Below are 16,639 nucleotides of genomic sequence, written 5' to 3' on the forward strand. Positions count from 1 at the left end.
AGGAGCTCAGTGCAGAAGACCTGTTTAGGAATGCAAGAGTAGACCTATGAGTGAGTGTGGGCTAGCAGGCTGGTGGTCTGATCCCAACAGAATCTCACTGGCCTGTTCCCTTCCAGGGCCAAGGGAAGGGATGAAGGCCAGAGGTGGCCACAGTGGGAGACTGCTGGAGCCAGAGAGAGGTCTGGAGTTCTCTACTGGCCTGGGACAGGGCCAGAGCCTAAGTTAGGCCAAAGGTTGATAGAAACCAGTGCCAGAGAACCCAGAATGAAGGTGGTCAAGCCAGGTTATCTGAAGGGCTGAAGGTCCCAGGAGGAAAGGCAGCAGAATGAGTGACCCAGGCATGTTCCTATTGAAAGCAGGCCATTGGGCAGTCACGAGGGAGGCAGGCTAGAAAAAGAACATCCCTACTCTGTGAGGGAGGCGGACGCTGTCATAGCAGGGGTGGAGGTAGTGAGCTTTTGCTTCCAATATTATTTGTGCATTTTGCATTACAAAGTCATAGAAAACGCTGCATAAGCCACACTGGGGACAAAGCAGACGGCACTGAGCAGAAAGCCATGGCCACTTTCTTTCAAACACACAGCCATAGCAGGTAGTGCCCAACTCTTAAGAAACAGCCCTAGCAAATAGAGCCTAAGCTGTGGGAGATGCGATTTTGAGTCTATTCTCAACCTGGAGAGCTTCAGACACATACTTCACAAAAGTGTCTGCACCATCTGACTGGAGCTATTTTTCACTTTTCTTGTTGAAACTCTGCTCCCGAGTTCGCGCGGGAGGGTGCATGGGAGGGCCCAGGACCCCAGGGTAGACAGTCCCAGCCGTAGCCAGCCTACCAGAGGCATGCCACGGATGGGCACGCGCCGCAACCTGAGGGTCCCCTCGGGCTCCGTGGCCCCCCCCCTGGCACCTCAGAGACTGCCACCCAGACGGAGCCCCTGGTTCTGGGCTCCACGCAGACGGAGCCCCTGGCTCTCGGCTGCGGGGGCTGCCTGTCCCTTTTTCAGGCTCTGGGGCCTGGGAGCATGGTGACCTCCCCTTGTGGGGTCTGCTCCCTTTTGGGGTCTCTGGCACGCCAGCTGGAGGAGCTCCAGGCCACAGTCCAGAGACTGTGTGCCATCAGGGACTGTGAACAGGAGATAGACTCCTACTGCCAGGCCCTTCTCCCCTGGGAGGCGGAGGGTAGACCACAGTCTCCCTCCAGGCCAAAGGAGGACTCCGGGACCTCCCGCTTTGTCCAGCCAGGAGCATGGACCACGGTGGTCAAGGGCCCTAAGACCCGCCGGACCAAGGCCCCTGCCCCACCGGAGCTGAGAAACAGGTATGCACCTCTTGCTGCTCCAGCAGAACCTGCTGAGTTGCCAGCTCCAGCAGGCAACATGGACCCAACTGCAGCTCCCGCCCCTGCTCTCCCCAAGACAAAACGTAAGGTGTTTGTTGTGGGAGACTCCCTCCTGAGGGGGACTGAGGGGGCAATCTGTCGCTCCTACCCCTTAGCCCGGGAAGTCTGCTGCTTTGAGCTCCTCAAACCCACAGACCACTTTCCCATGCTCCTAATTCATGTGGGCACCAATGACACAGCTCAGAGCGCTCCCAGCCAGGTCATGAGGCGCTACAGGGATTTGGGAGCGGGGCTAAAGGGTCTGGGGGCACAGGTGGTGTTCTCGTTGATCCTCCCAGTCTCAGGCTATGGGCCAAGGAGGGAGAGGAGGATCCACGTGGTCAACCAAAGACTGCGGCGCTGGTGTCGTCAGGAAGGCTTTGGCTTTCATGACCACAGCCCGCTCTTTGGCGAGAGAGGCAGCGAGCTGCTGGGAAGAGATGGCCTCCACCTCTCTCCCCTAGGGAGGAGGCTCTTCTCAGCCAGACTGGCTGACCTGCTCCACCGGGCTTTAAACTAAGCCCGCTGGGGGACGGGGGGACTACCGCCACTGCTGGCCCGCTGACCAATCCTTGCAAAGCCAGCAGTTCAAGGCACTTAAAGGAGCCCGCCCCTGCTCCTGCCCTGGTAAAATCTGTGGGCAAGGAAGGAGCCCCCCAGGGGGCACTTGCTTGCCTGTACACAAATGCCAGGAGCTTGGGGAATAAGCAGGAGGAACTCATCCTCCTGCTCAATGCAAATAATTATGATGTCATAGGGATAACAGAGACCTGGTGGGACTCCACCCATGACTGGACCACGGGTATAGATGGCTATACCCTGTACAGGAGGGATCGTGTAGAGAAAAGGGGCGGGGGTGTAGCTCTCTATGTTAAGGAAAGCTACACGTCCCTGCAAGCCGATATTGGTGGCCAGGGTGGACGGCTGGAGACCTCTGGGTTAAAATCCATGGGGAACATGGCACAGGGGACACAATGGTGGGAGTCTACTACAGACCTCCCACCCAAAGACCTGAGATTGACCAGGAGTTTGCCCGGGAACTGGCTGAGGCAGCATGCTCCAGGACCATGGTTGTCATGGGTGACTTCAATTACCCAGACATCTCGTGGGAGGATCGCTCAGCTAAATCTGAGCGGTCGCAAAGCTTCCTCTCATGTGTGGATGACCTCTACCTGACTCAAGAAGTCTATGGGCTAACGAGAGGCAAAGCGCTGCTCGACCTGGTACTGGCTACTGGGGATGACCTAGCTGGCGACCTAGTGATTGATGGGAAGCTGGGTGATAGCGACCATGAGCTGATAACCTTCACCATCCGCCGAAAAGCTGGCAAGTCAGCAACACGGAAGTCCTTGACTTCAGGAAAGCTGACTTTGACAGGCTCAGGAGGCTTGTCAGTGAGGCCCTAAGGGACCATGACCACGGAGAGAGGGGAGTTCAAGAAGAGTGGTTGCTCCTCAAGGGAGCGATCCTCAATGCACAAACTAAGTCTATTCCATCTTGGAGGAAAGGCAGCAAGAGGGCACAGCAGCCCCCCTGGCTCTCCAGGGAACTAGCAGACCTCCTGAGGCTAAAAAGAAAGGCCTACAAAGGATGGAGGATGGGAGTCACCTCCAAGGAGCATTATTCTGCACTGGTCCGGTCCTGTAGGGAGCAGACCAGGAAAGCCAAGGCTGCAACTGAACTCCAGCTAGCTTTGAGCATCAAGGACAATAAAAAGTCCTTTTTCAGATATGTGGGGAGCCGGAGGAAAAGCAGGGGCAACGTTGGACCCCTGCTGAACCAGATGGGGCAACTGACAACTGATGCCCAGGAAAAAGCCAACCTATTAAATAGGTACTTTGCGTCGGTCTTTCATCAGTCCCATGGGACGCCCATGCCCGCTACGGGACAGGGAAGTCCAGGTGAGGGTGATCCCCTGCCCTCCATTGATGCTGACTTCGTGAAGGAACATCTTGAGAAGCTGGATACCTTCAAGTCAGCTGGCCCTGACAATCTTCACCCCAGGGTACTCAAGGAGCTGGCAAGCATCATAGCCCAGCCTCTAGCATGGATCTTTGAAAACTCATGGTGCTCTGGTGTAGTGCCCGAAGACTGGAAGAAGGCCAATGTGGTGCCTATCTTCAAGAAAGGGAGGAAAGTGGATCCGGCTAACTATAGGCCCATTAGCCTGACTTCTATCCCGGGGAAGATCTTAGAAAAGTTTATTAAAGAGGCCATCCTTAATGGACTGGCCGACGCCAACATCTTAAGGGATAGCCAGCACGAGTTTGTTGCGAGCAGGTCTTGCTTGACCAATCTCATTTCCTTCTATGACCAGGTGACCTATCACCTGGACAAGGGAGAAGAGATTGATGTCATATATCTTGACTTCAAAAAAGCCTTTGATCTGGTTTCCCATGATCACCTCTTGGAGAAACTGGCCAATTGTTGCCTTGGGTCCTCCACGATCCACTGGCTGGAAAATTGGCTCCGGGGCCGGACCCAGAGGGTAGTAATTGATGGACGTCACTCATCGTGGTGTCCTGTGACCAGTGGGGTCCCCCAAGGCTCTGTCCTTGGACCCATACTGTTCAACATCTTCATTAATGATGTAGACACTGGAATCAGAAGTGGACTGGCCAAGTTCACCGATGACACCAAACTTTGGGGAAAAGCATCCACACCAGAAGACAGGCGGGTGATCCAGGCTGACCTGGACAGGCTCAGCAAGTGGGCGGACGAGAATCTGATGGTGTTCAATGCCGATAAATGCAAGGTTCTCCACCTTGGGAAGAAAAACCTGCAGCATCCTTATAGGCTTGGCACTGCTATGTTGGCTAGCACTGTGGAAGAAAGAGACTTGGGGGTCATCATTGACCACAAGATGAACATGAGCCTGCAGTGCAATGCTGCGGCTAGTAAAGCGACCAAAACACTGGCTTGCATCCATAGATACTTCTCAAGCAAATCCCGGGACGTCATTCTCGCCTTGTACTTGGCCTTAGTGAGGCCGCAGCTGGAGTACTGCATCCAGTTTTGGGCTCCACAATTCAAAAAGGATGTGGAGAAGTTTGAGAGAGTCCAGAGAAGAGCCACATGCATGATCAGAGGTCAGGGAAGCAGACCCTACGATGACAGGCTGAGAGCCCTGGGGCTCTTTAGCCTGGAAAAGCGCAGGCTCAGGGGTGATCTGATGGCCACCTATAAGTTTATCAGGGGTGACCACCAGTATCTGGGGGAACGTTTGTTCACCAGAGCGCCCCAAGGGATGATGACTAGGTCGAATGGTCATAAACTACTACAAGACCATTTCAGGCTGGACATAAGGAAGAATTTCTTTACTGTCGGAGCCCCCAAGGTCTGGAACAGCCTGCCACTGGAGGTGGTTCAAGCACCTACATTGAACACCTTCAAGAGCAAACTGGATGCTTATCTTGCTGGGATCCTATGAACCCAGCTGATTTCCTGCCCTTTGGGCAGGGGGCTGGATTCGATGATCTTCCGAGGTCCCTTCCAGCCCTAATGTCTATGAAATCTATTATGTTGACAGGGATGTCAGATTAATTGGGCTGGAAAAAGAGCAAGCAAGAGTTAGCATGACTCTAGCACAGCAAGGAGGAAAGTTCCATCATTCTGGCCCCTGATCCCAACACTTGATAAGGTATTTTATCCTATGACTCTAACATGCAATACATAAGCATTCCTGGAGCATGGACCAGAATTTAATGTCTCTATCACTGAGTTGAAGAATTATATTTACCCTTGCTTACTCTGTACCTATTGATTTTGGACTGTGGGCTCCACAGTGATACAGTTTCAACAGAAGGGACAGAAAGTATTCCTCTCCCAGCACTGCCAGTAGGCTGATAGTACGCTCTCCTGGGAGATGGGAGATGTGGATTTAGACCCTGTCAGGCTAAGAAAAGCCTATAACCCAGGTCTCTTACTTCCTAGATGAATGCTTTAACCACTAAACTATTATATAAAAGGTGAACCCCCCTACCACTAGCTATGCTTTAAAAGAGAGAGGCAGTCATCTGTTTTTAATAAGAACAGCTTAGGTACCTAGTTTCTTTTAGTCTGTGACTTCCAGCCTCTCATGGGCACATAATTTACGGCTCCAGAGAAATACGTAAGCCTCAAGAGAGGTGGAATTTCAGACCCACCCTTCCCTTGAGCATATCCTATTAGCTGGCTTAGGTGTCCAGATAACAGGACACCTATTTACAACAATATGCTCCCTATTGATACATATTTACAACACTTTTTACGGTAGGATACCTATTTATAACACACACTGTGTGCTGTAGCTGTCACTCTTCGGTGCCTAATTCAGCCTAGGCGTTGAATTGGGTCTTAAGTACCTAAATTGGGATTGTGAATTCCACTTCCTGAGCTGGACAGAGAAATTAGGAGTGGTAGTACTCAGCATTGGCATGTCTAAGCCCATTTGTGGATCTGGGCCTTAGTGCTTCAGTTTACTATCTTTAATTAGCAATAATAATACTCCTCTACCCCATAGTCATAATCATAAAGAGTGTCATGGGAATAGATACTTTAAAGATTGTGAGATACTCTGGTATTATAATAAAAAGGATCAAATAATTCCCTTAGATACAGAGCAGGGGCAGGCAATTATTTTGGGCGGAGGGTCGCTTACTGAGTTTTGCTAAGCCATCGGGGGGCCACATGACAGTCAGCCAGGGGCAGATAAATATTAATTTTCAAAAATTTTTTTTAGGGGCCCCACGGGCCAGATAGAATGGCCTGGCAGGCTGCATCCGGCCCACGGGCTGCATTTTACCCACCCCTGATATAGGGTTACCATATGGGACCATGGGAAATGTAGGACACTGACTTCTCCACCCCCACCACTCTTTCAAGTCAGCAGCACTGTTGCAGGCAGAGGCAGAGTGGCATGGTATGCCAGCAGTGCCTGCTGCCCACCTTCCTGGAGCACCAAGTTGGCCTACCAGACTGCAACCTGAACTCCTCTGATTCTACCCCTAGCCTGGTGCATGCATCCTTTTACCTGGCATGGGGCCATCTGGCACCCTCTTGGCTCCTGGCTGTGGCACCTGGAAAGAGGCATGGACCAGTGCACAGTGGTCACTGGGCTCCACACAGACCTGGGCACACAGCATCCCCATGGCTAGCATAGCCAGGTGCATGACTCCACCACCTTTAGAATTCACATCCATCCTGCATGGGCAGTGCATACAAGCATCTGGCTTAACAGTAGCTGGAGCCAGATAGCCTCTTGCTACTGCTGCTGCAGTTGTCTATTGGCCTGGCCTTGCCAGGGCCACAGTCTCAGGGCAGAGCCTGGAGCCCACAGCTATCCCTCCAAATATGGGTCTCCACTGGCAGTCTGTTGGGCAGGATGGGGGAGGGACCCCTGCTCTCTTCAAGCCAGGGGCCTGAGCCTGCTCTCCTCAGGCCAGGGGTCTGCTCCACCCACTGGGATGCTATACACATACATGCACATATGCATGCATACATGTGTGAGAAGCCCATGCTCTTCTCCTGTCCCACCCCACCCTGGCTGCTCCCCTCTAATCCGGGAATTTTGCTTCAAATTTCACCAGCTGGCCAGGATGCTGGGACAGCTTATGAAATCTGGGACTGTCCTGGCCAAACTGGGACATATGCTCACCCTACTTAAATAGAGCCAGTAAGTGAAACACCTCCTCAACACACACTTCCCTTGAGTACCTTTTTCTCCAAATGTTGTATTGTACTCAAGTCCCACAATGCATTCCCTACCAACTTGGTCTTCATGCATTTTTACAAGCCTTCAACTTCAGTCTTACAGACGTCAGATAACTTCTACCTAACACATCTGTATAGTTGTCCTGACATTTTTTAAGTTGTCTATTATATTACTAATATTATGGGCAGAGCTGTCCCTAGGGGTGTGCGGGGCCTGGGGCATATCAGCCTATGCAAGGCCAGGGGGTGGCGAGTAGAGGGGGGGCAGAGGGGTGGCAAGTGGCTGGAGTGTGAAGCAGGGGTGGGGGCTGGCGGCAAGTGGCCAGAGCGCAGAGATGGCAGTGCGCAGTGACTGCGATGGGGCCTGTACAGCACTGTCCATGGGACCCCCCAAACCATGGGGCTTGGGGTGGTTGCCCTGATTCGCACCCCCTAAGGACAGCCCTGATGGTAAGTCTAATCTTGCTATCTGAATACAGGTGGAACACCTCATTCTTTCCTCAGAGAGATTTATACCTGGGTTAGATGAAAAACAGATTGGTAATTTACATAATGTTTTTAGGGGTCCTTTTGTTTCTTCATCACAGTTATGAACAACATCACTAAGGTTGGGAAGAAAGAGAAATGATTTTTCTTGTGGCAGGTAACAGCAGGTAGTTATTGTAGGAGTCTGGGGAGTCATAGATTCATAGATGTTAGGGTTGGAAGGGACCTCAATAGATCATCGAGTCCGACCCCCTGCATAAGCAGGAAAGAGTGCTGGGTCTAGATGATCCCAGCTAGATACTCATCTAACCTCCTCTTGAAGACCCCCAGGGTAGGGGAGAGCACCACCTCCCTTGGGAGCCCATTCCAGACCTTGGCCACTCGAACTGTGAAGAAGTTCTTCCTAATGTCCAATCTAAATCTGCTCTCTGCTAGCTTGTGGCCATTATTTCTTGTAACCCCCAGGGGCGCCTTGGTGAATAAATACTCACCAATTCCCTTCTGTGCCCCCGTGATGAACTTATAGGCAACCACAAGGTCGCCTCTCAACCTTCTCTTGCAGAGGCTGAAAAGGTCCAGTTTCTCTAGTCTCTCCTCATAGGGCTTGGTCTGCAGGCCCTTGACCATACGAGTTGCCCTTCTCTGGACCCTCTCCAGGTTATCCGCATCCTTCTTGAAGTGTGGTGCCCAGAATTGCACGCAGTACTCCAACTGCGGTCTGAGCAGCGCCCGATAGAGGGGAAGTATCACCTCCCTGGACCTATTCGTCATGCATCTGCTGATGCACGATAAAGTGCCATTGGCTTTTCTGATGGCTTCGTCACACTGCCGACTCATGTTCATCTTGGAGTCCACTAGGACTCCAAGATCCCTTTCCACCTCTGTGCCACCCAGCAGGTCATTCCCTAGGCTGTAGGTGTGCTGGACATTTTTCCTCCCTAGGTGCAGCACTTTGCATTTCTCTTTGTTAAACTGCATCCTGTTGTTTTCTGCCCACTTGTCCAACCTATCCAGGTCTGCCTGCAGCTGTTCCCTGCCCTCCGGCATGTCCACTTCTCCCCATAGCTTTGTGTCATCTGCAAACTTGGACAGAGTACATTTGACTCCCTCGTCCAAGTCACTGATGAAGACATTAAAGAGTATCGGTCCAAGGACCGAGCCCTGCGGGACCCTACTGCCCACACCCTTCCAGGTTGAGACCAACTCATCAACCACGACTCTTTGGGTGCGACCCTCTAGCCAATTCGCCACCCACCGGACTGTGTAGTCATCCACATCATAGCCTCTTAGCTTGTTCACCAGTATGGGGTGGGATACCGTATCGAAGGCCTTCCTGAAGTCTAAGTATACGACATCCACCCCTCCTCCTGTGTCCAGGTGTTTTGTAACCTGGTCATAGAAAGAGACTAGATTGGTCAGGCACGATCTGCCCGCCACAAACCCGTGCTGGTTTCCCCTCAGCATAATTTGCCCTGCCAGGCACCAGTCACCAGTGCTGTCAGGGTAGACTCCATCAATGTTGTTATCGGCCTTTATTAGTATTGTTAGGGGTTAGATGTGACTGACCACATCAGGATTCCTTAGTTTAGATGATTTGTGTGAAGACTGTCAGAATATCTGTGATACTGTGCCCTTACTGACCTGATTGTTACAAGGATGAGACCATAAGCTTCAGCTCTTAGTGAGAAAAATCTCAGCCAGGTTTATTGTCCACACACAAACCTAGACACTAGTATCCATAACCAGCCAGCCCATGGTGATAGCTGGGTTATTTGCAGGCATGGAACAAGATAATACACAAAGGATGCACCCCATAAGCCCAGCTCAAAGTGTTCAGGGATCCCAGGCCACTCTTTACACACCAATCAAAACAACTTCATGTTTATACTTCCTAGAATACATCCTAGTTTTCAGTGATTACTAAAACATCTGTAGGTGACATCAATCACATCCTACTTCCCATCTGTTAATGTGACCTTCCCAATAGATCGGGACACCTCTTTGTCAGGTCACTCTGATATTTGTTTTGGTGTCCTGTACTGGTCTTATCAATTTGCTCTGTATCTGCTGGCCTTGTGAAATACCTATTTAGTAACTTTCCCAGCAATTTTATGCAAGTCATATATGGCATGCCTAGTTCCACATTCCTTAGGGCCTGCTTCATGCTGCTGGCAGGGCCTCTGATTTGTCTATGCATGGATCAATGGTTGTATTAATCCACACTCCAGCAAGGCCTACATTTATGAACAATACCTTTCTCTGCCTACACTGAGACCATTTACTAAGCAGAAGGATTGGAAAGAACACCATAGTGCTTCTGTTTTTGTTAATGTGAGTGTCTTTTCTGATGTAGCTGATATTTAAAGAAGAGGAGAGTGGTCAAGTATGATAAAAATATGGCTGCAGCTAGATAAAACAATGTTGCTATTTTCCTGGCCAACTAGCTTGCTCCAACCAGTATATTTTTACCTCTGCCTGTGCCTTACTGCTACAGTCTCTAGATCCTTTCACGATGTTATGACCTCACTGACTTACTAGCTATCTCTCATCTGTACCCCGTAGCCAGTAACCCTGCTTCTGTCTGAGGAAATGACATCTCACTTCTCCATGAAGTTAGAGGCTTTGTTTAAGGATATGTCAGAGTCTCCATCACTCAAAGTCTTTAAATCAAGCCCTGTTATTTTTCCTTAAAGAGCACTTGTGGCTAAAACAGCAATTATGAGATGGGTACAAAAAATGCTGGTTGAGGTTCTATGGCTTGTTTTATTTATGAAGTCAGACTAGATGACTATAATGGATTAGAAGGGGATCTATGAATCATGCCCAGCTTCATATTTAGTGGAACTGGTGGGTGAGCAGAGGCATCAATCACATTTATGGTTTTTGGGCAGTCCAAAATATTTCTCTCTATAGTAGAAAACTGCACAGAAAAAGAAACTTTTATTTCCACCAATGTCAAAAGATAAGGAGAAAGTTACATTGTATATAAAACTCCTTTTAGCTAGAGGAAGAGGAAATCTTGCATTGTATCCTTTCCACTTCCTCTGCAGATTGCCTAATTAGACTGTTAATACTTTTGGACAGTGACTCAGGTTATTGTGCCTGTAAAACACACAGCACACCTGGCTGTGTTATATAAATAATCACAATCTGGCAGGAGTGAGACTCTTGTTAAAGCTGCCCCATATTTTCTGTTTAATTTTCTGTTAAGCAGTCTGTACATCAGTCTCTCACTTAAAAAAAATCTTTTTTTGTTAGCAGGGCATGGGAAATTGGAACCAAATTGTAGTCCCTAATTAATAGGCTGGTGGAATGGCCTCTTACATGTATTCTGTATTTGCATATGTTGGTTTTTTTTATGGAATTTTGGAAAACCAGAATACCAGAAAGCCCTGATTTCCATAGTGTTCCCATTTGCTGCCTCCTACTGCTGCTGAAGCTGTAACATTGTGATAATCAGTAACTCAGCTCTCCCCCCCTCCAGCTCATTTGCATATTTGGGTAGAGTCTCTCTCTTCTCCTGGTTGTCATGGCATCCACTGCCTTTGATGACTGATTTACCTTGGACTACCACAACATTGTATGACAAGGGAGGGTCACAGGAGAAACTGTAATGAAAGCATACTGTGTTTTGATAAGCTCCTGCTGTGTTCCTTGTGGTTTGTACTTTGGTAAGTTATGCTGTTTCTTTTCAAAGGGTAATTGTTACTTTCCTCAAAAAGCGATATGTGAAAATAAGATATTAAATTACAGTGCCTTTTCATGTATATAGGTATTTTATTTGCATCCTTCTTACAGATTTGGGGCCATGATTTAAACCACATGTTTCAAAATAACTTTTTTATCACAAGTTTCTTAATGAGAAGACTAAATAGCGATAATAGCTTTAGTCTGAAAAGACTTCTTATTGTAAGTAACTGGGGCATAGGTGGTCTGGCCTAATGGCTGGGCCACCACAGGGAAGCAGGGCCTGGGGTGGAGTCAGAGGACAGGAACCATATACGAAAGCCAGAGGGAGAACCAGAAGCGGATGATGCAGTCCAGGGTCAGGGGGTCAAAAGCCAAGTACCAGTCTGAGGGACAATCGTAGAAAATTAAGGTTGGAAGGAAGCTCAGGAGGTCATCTAGTCTAGCCCCATGCTCAAAGCAGGATCAACCCCACCTAGATCATTCCAGCCAGGGCTTTGTTGAGCCAGGCCTTAGAAACCTCCAAGGATGGAGATTCCACCACCTCTCTAGGTAACCCGTTCTAGTACTTCACCACTCCATGAGTGAGAAAGTTTTTTTTCCTAAAATCCACAAAGCAAAGTCCAAAACCAGAGTGAAACCAGGGTCAGGAGCCTGGAAATGGAACCACAGGGAAATCCAAAGCCAACATTTAGAAATAAGCTAAGTACAGGAACCAGGAGGCTTGCTACAGAAGAACCATTGACTGGCCTACAGACCCAGGCCCCCAGCTGATGCTAAATGGATAGGAGGTGCTACCAGCAACCAATTAGGATTGCTGCTCATAAACTGGAACATAGTTCAGTACCCAGGGTTTGCTGCAGGTGTGGCTGCTACAGTACTTGGCTCAGGCTGGCTTGCCTGCTCAGTGTCCCTGATGCTCATATTCCATTAAGGATTAGCCATACACAATAGTAATTCTATTATTTACATAAAGGTCCATTTTGCTGGTATGGTCATAATGATGATAGAATAACTGAGAAATTCAAACTTCCTAAACATTTAAAACCAACATCATAATCCCAGAAGCACATAGTTAATAAGAAAGCAGGAAAATAATATTTGCTCCATAATACTAACTTCTGTTGTTATTTGTGTTCTAAAAAGGTTATTGTGGATTCTTTGCATAAGCTATTGCTCTTACTATATTGCTCAACATTGTACTGTACTCAGCATTGTAAAGCAGAGATCTTCAAAAATATAGCCACATAATAATGTGAAAAATATAAGTCTTCTGTACATCTTGTGCACAGTTACATTATTTTATATTGTTGCCTGTGTAGCACTCAGAATGCTTTTAATTCAAAAATCCCATTTCATTTGAATACAGCTGAATTTTTATCATTCCAACATATTGGTAAGACTGAGTGATGAAATGTGGATCTTCATAAAGATCACAATACAATTGAACATAAAAATATGTAGGTGCTTTAATATTTAAATAACATTTCATCAAAATTTCATCAAAAATATGGGAATACTAAAAAATGAATACCTTTGCCTAATGTTAGTGAAGATTGCTCCTGTCAGTAAACTAATTCATACCCTAGTGGCTTAGAAAATTAGAAAAAAATAATGTTACCGATTAAAAGATTCTGAAGTCAAACAGTTGCAAGTTAGAGAATGACAGAATAAACACTGTCCACAGCATTTTATTTCACCCAGCTTGTATATATACATGATGAGGCAACCTGTCACGGCGGGATCCTGCAGGAGGGCTGTGATCGCCTTAAGGCCCCCTCTCCGTGCCAAGTTGCCCCAACGGCACCCTCTATTCTCGCCCGCCACGTCTTTGATGGTTAGATAAGGTTGGGAGGCTGCCTTATGACTCCTTGGGCATGGCTAGTTGGGACCTCTGTCCCCGTGTTTGCCCGGACCCACCGGGGGTCTTCCTGTATGATGGGTGCTTCCCGGGCACCCTAGCCTTATGGGCTACGTGTGGCTCCAACCACCCCTGATACCACACCCCAAGCCTCGCAGATGGGATGGACGTTGGTCTGTCTCTATACATACACTGCCCATCTCTCGGGCCTCCTCTGTACACTCACCCGCTCTCTGGGACCTCCTCTGTACACTCGCCCGCTCTCTGGGGCTCTTCGTGCCCGCTCTGGGTCTTCTCCAGAATACTGCCCCTCTCTTGGGGCTCTCTCTCCAATGCTGCCCTTTTCCTAGGGCTCTCTATGCCCACTCTGGGCCTTCTCGGTAGTGTTGCCCCTCTCAGGGTCCTTCTCTGTAATATCGCTCCTCTCTGGGGCCTTCTCTGTAATATCGCCCCCCTCTGGGGCCTTCCCTATGAAGCCGCCCCTTTCCTGGGGACTTCTGTGCCCACTCTGGGACTTCCTGGTTGAGCCACCTGTCTCCCGGGCCCACCACACTGCTACCCCCTTTCTCCAGGGCTCACCGCACCACTACCCCCTCTCACCAGGGTTTACCGCAGTACTCCGCCCTTCTCCGGGGTTTATCACAGTACTATGCCTTCCACAGGGGCTCGCCACGCCCGCCCTGGGGCTTCTCAGTAGTACCCCTTCTCTGGGGCTTGCCACACCCGCACTGGGGCTTCTCAGAAGTGCGACCCCCCCTTCTGGGGCTCGCCGTGCCCAACTTGGGCTACTCAATATGGTCCCCTCTCTGGGGCTCACCACGCCCACACCTGGGCTTCTCAAAAGTGCCCCTCTCTAGGGCTGGGGTCTTGAGTACGCTGCGCCCTCACTGGTGCCGGGGTCCTCACACTCCGTTGTGAGTTCCCGATGAATACGCTGCCGCTGCCGCTGCCGCTGCCGCTGCCCCTGCCCCTGCCCCTGCCCCTGCCCCTGCCCCTGCCCCTGCCCCTGCCCCTGCCCCTGCCCCTGCCCCTGCCCCTGCCCCTGCCCCTGCCCCTGCCCCTGCCCCTGCCCCTCTGGCTGCTGGCAGGGAACCACCAGCCTGGCCTCAGCCCTGGGCTTTATGAGGGCCAAGCCCTGCCCCTTCCAGTCAGCTGACTTCCTGGTTGCCCCAGGCAACCCACAGCTGTGCTCGTTATGTCCTGCCAGGGCTCTTTCCCTGGCAGTTTCCACTCTCTAGGAGCAGGGCACCTCCATGCTCTGCGACACAACCTATTATTATTATGTGTGGCAGTGACCACCTCTGACGGGTTTGGTGCAAAAGACTTGCCAAGTACCATAGAGGAACCTGATCCACTCTCCAGAGCATCATTCAACTGCCCTAAGCACAAGACCATCCTTCTTCTTCCTAAAATCTATTCCCCCATCTGCTGTAAACTTTACGACCTGTGTAGCATTGATTCTCAAGTGCAGTGATGCAGCAACATATTAATGTGCAGCCACCTACACATAATTCACAAATTAAATCCAGAGATTTCAAACCAATATTTTACAACTGAGGCAGGGATCCTACACACAACAGGCATCTGAAGATGACTAAGGTGTGGTAATAAAGAATATATTATTTCACTACACAATCCCAAGTCATTCCCAGTGCAGACTGAAATGTGTCCTGAATGAATTTGGGGTTATGTGCAAAACATCATAGCAATAAAGACTTTATCATCATGCAAAAGCAAAAGCAAACTCAAGTAAGGTTACATGGGCAATATTCATTCCAGCATTTTCTAACATAAAGTAACTGACTTTGCAATCTTTTAATCCTTCTTTATTTCCAGTTGTTAATTTCCAGTTCAGGGGTGCTCAACTCCTGGCCCATGGGCCAGATCTAGTCCACAGCACTGTGTCATCTAGCCTGTGGGGTTCCCTATAAGTCCAGTAATTTGGTAGCGGGAAAGCAGTGCTCTTCCATAGAGAGCTCTAGGCCCCATGAGCTGGATTGGGCAGTTCCAGGCTCCTGGGGCCCAGTCCCAGTGTGTAGGCAGTGCTAGGCCCCAGGACTTGACTTTGGTGTGTGAGGCTGTATGTGGCTCAGGGAGTGGCTCCTGAGCCACTCATTTAGTCTGCAGGGCCAAAAGGTTGAGTACCACTGTTTTAGTTTATTAGTAAGAACTGCCTTACTAAAATTAGATTAAGTGATTTTTCTTTTTCTTGTGTAAACAAGACCCTTTGATTTTGTGAAGATTTATCAAATTTGCAAATGAAGTTCCCTGTTGTGCAAGAAATAGTATTGTATATTATTTTCCTGGCTGTGTCTAGCCAAAATTTACTTCACCCTCCTTGCTAGTAAAACACTAGACAGTAAGTTAATTTTCTCGTTAAAAATATCACCATTTAAAAAAAAAAATACTATCAAAATAAGAGCATTTGGACTCCAGTAACACGTCTGAACTTGCAAAGGCAGGTTTTCCTGGCTTATGTTTTATTGGGCAAGTTAATTCACTTAGAATGCCTCTGACTTACAGCTCCATGGCACTCTCACTACCTTGTTCTATGAATTTAGCTCAGGAAAGAGAAAAAAAAAGTGATCTGTCAGCCTGTTGCCTCTGTGTTACACTGTAAAGACTTGGGGCAAATGGAAAATAGGGTAAAATTTAACATGGCTACATCAAAGGTAGATCATGCCTGTTTAACTTAATGTCTTCAGTAAGTTAAATTATTTTTTAGACAAAGGAAATGTGTTAGGTCAGTAATGGACCTGATATGGTGCCATGTGGAAAATAATTAGTTAAGGTGAACAAGAACGGATTGTAAGTGGGTAAGGAACTGCTAAAGAGGAGAGGATAAAGGCTACTGATGAAAAGAAAGTATCAAGTTTAAGGAGTTTCTCAGGGATAGAGCTTATTTAATAAATTCATCAATGACCTTGTGTGGCAGAGCACAGTTGTGGTGCTCGCCACCTGGCAGGGCTGCAGTAGACTGGGACAAAGTCATCAGAGAAGGCAGCCAAGTGAAGCCCCTGAATGTCATTCTAAGGGGGGGAGGTGTGTGGTGGAGCACCTTTGGGGGTGCTCACCACTCGAGGGCTTTCATGGGCTCTGAGGGGGAGCCTGCTTTGGTGGAGCAGCAGGGGGAACCTCCCCCAGGAACTATGCTAAGGAAGGAAGGTGTGCGACAGAGCACCTCCAGTGTCTGCCACTTTAAGAGCCTGAAGAGGCAACCGGCAGGTGCGACCCTGCTCTGATGAGTGGCCATTTTAAGATTCAGACCAGCAGAGCTGGAGGCAGCACTCTGCTGCCTGGCACCGAGGAAACAACCTCTCCTGGTGGAGCTGCTGCTCCGGTAACACCAGGAGGCAAGGGCAAGGGCAAGGGCAAGGGCAAGGGCAAGGGCAAGGGCAAGGGCAAGGGCTGATGGCTGATGGCTGATGGGGATGGGGATGGGGATGGGGATGGGGATGGTTAGGAGGCTCTTGGTCCTAGGCAAAACCTAAAACTGCACACTGCTGGGGATGGGTGGTCTGGTGGGGCTGCTTGTG

At 49.2% G+C, this 16,639-nt stretch overlaps 1 protein-coding gene across 3 annotated transcripts in view; it reads left to right on the forward strand.

Annotated features, from left to right (window-relative positions):
- The window catches only part of ABRACL (ABRA C-terminal like), a 56,238-nt gene that overhangs the window by 27,156 nt on the left and 12,443 nt on the right, over positions 1–16,639 (forward strand). Inside the window, exon 1 of one of the 3 annotated variants that reach the window (XM_019479526.2) lies at positions 11,122–11,226. The exons of the other annotated variants lie outside the window; for them this stretch is intronic. The gene's annotated coding sequence lies outside the window, so the exon portion shown is untranslated. Of the gene's footprint in view, positions 1–11,121; positions 11,227–16,639 lie in introns of those variants that run through there. 3 annotated transcript variants of the gene reach the window in all.

Source organism: Alligator mississippiensis, chromosome 1 (assembly GCF_030867095.1).
Source record: "Alligator mississippiensis isolate rAllMis1 chromosome 1, rAllMis1, whole genome shotgun sequence".
Lineage (NCBI taxonomy): Eukaryota > Metazoa > Chordata > Crocodylia > Alligatoridae > Alligator > Alligator mississippiensis.